Source organism: Cynara cardunculus (genome assembly GCF_001531365.2).
Source record: "Cynara cardunculus var. scolymus isolate 2C chromosome LG 1, CcrdV1, whole genome shotgun sequence".
NCBI classification, from domain to species: Eukaryota; Viridiplantae; Streptophyta; class Magnoliopsida; order Asterales; family Asteraceae; genus Cynara; species Cynara cardunculus.
The window spans coordinates 46,319,067-46,320,449 of record NC_037528.1 but is presented as its reverse complement, the minus strand read 5'-3'; positions in this window follow the sequence as shown (position 1 = coordinate 46,320,449).

The window sequence follows — 1,383 nt, the reverse complement described above, 5'->3', positions numbered from 1 at the left end:
CGAGTACGCTTCTAGTAAATAAATAAAATTAACAGTCAGATAAATCTTTATAGTTTGTTGTTTATCTGGTCTACATTAATTTTATTTAATATTGAAATTAACACTCAGATAAATCTTTACAGTTAGTAGTTTAGCAGGTCTACATTAATTTTATAGATTCTTAAAATTAACAGTCAGATAAATCTTTACATTTAGTAGTTTAACAGGTCTACATTAATTTTATAGAATTTTAAAATTAACAGTCAGATAAAGCTTTACGATTAACAGTACGATCATTCTTAATAAATTTAATGTAATTCAGATCGATGAAATAGGAGAAGCAAAGTATATGGTCTTACAAATTAATCTATTTTAAACATTATTTTATTATTATTAATTTCATTTTATATTAATTTTTTTATATAAAATATTTTTTTATTCAAATGTTAATTAGAAAGATTGGGACCACAATATAAAAATATTTTTAACTATTATATTCATTTTGATAATTAAAATATTTTATATATTGAATTGTTATAAAATACACAATAATTTATTTCTTGATAAATCTTTTTAGCATTAGTAGCTATGGTTTAGTTTAGAGGTGTGCAAAACCCGAATTATCCGAAATTCGAACTCAAACATGAACCGAAAATAAGGTATTTATGTAAAATTTGAATGCTCCGAAATCCGAAAACCGACTTTTTGGGAAAAATTCGGGTTTTGGGTTGAGTTTGACTTCTAGCCATCCGATCTGTCTAAGAACCTGAAATATATATACATATATACTATATATATATATATATAGAGAGAGAGAGAGAGAGAGAGAGTTTGTTTCAAATACAACCTRTYGYATTTGTACAACCAATGCAACCCAATAAATTGAGATATTTATGGAAATGATGAGAGTTCATTTATTATGATTTGAATATTTATGGAAGATGAATATGGTTCATTAATTATGATCAATACTTTATATTAAAAAACAATCAAAACTTTTATGAAATCACATATTAATAAAATGAAATGGACGGTTGAGATTGAGTTGTATTGGTTGCACAAATGTCAAGAGTTGTATAATAACCAACCTCTCTCTCTCTCTCTCTCTCTATATATATATATATATATATATATAAATACACTTATTTATCTAATTATCTTTTGAAAATTCTAAGAATCTGAGTCAGTCGTGTTCTTTTTCTAATTTCTAAGCATACTATCGATTTATTAATTCTCTAAATCGATTGAATATATATTTTTTGCATTATAATTAAACCCGACCGACCTCAACCTGAAATCCGACCAACCTGAACCCGAAATAATCCGAAATTCAAAATCCAAAAAATTGGGGCATGATTTACATATCCAAAATCCAATTGGTTTTTTGATTTTCCCATCCGGACC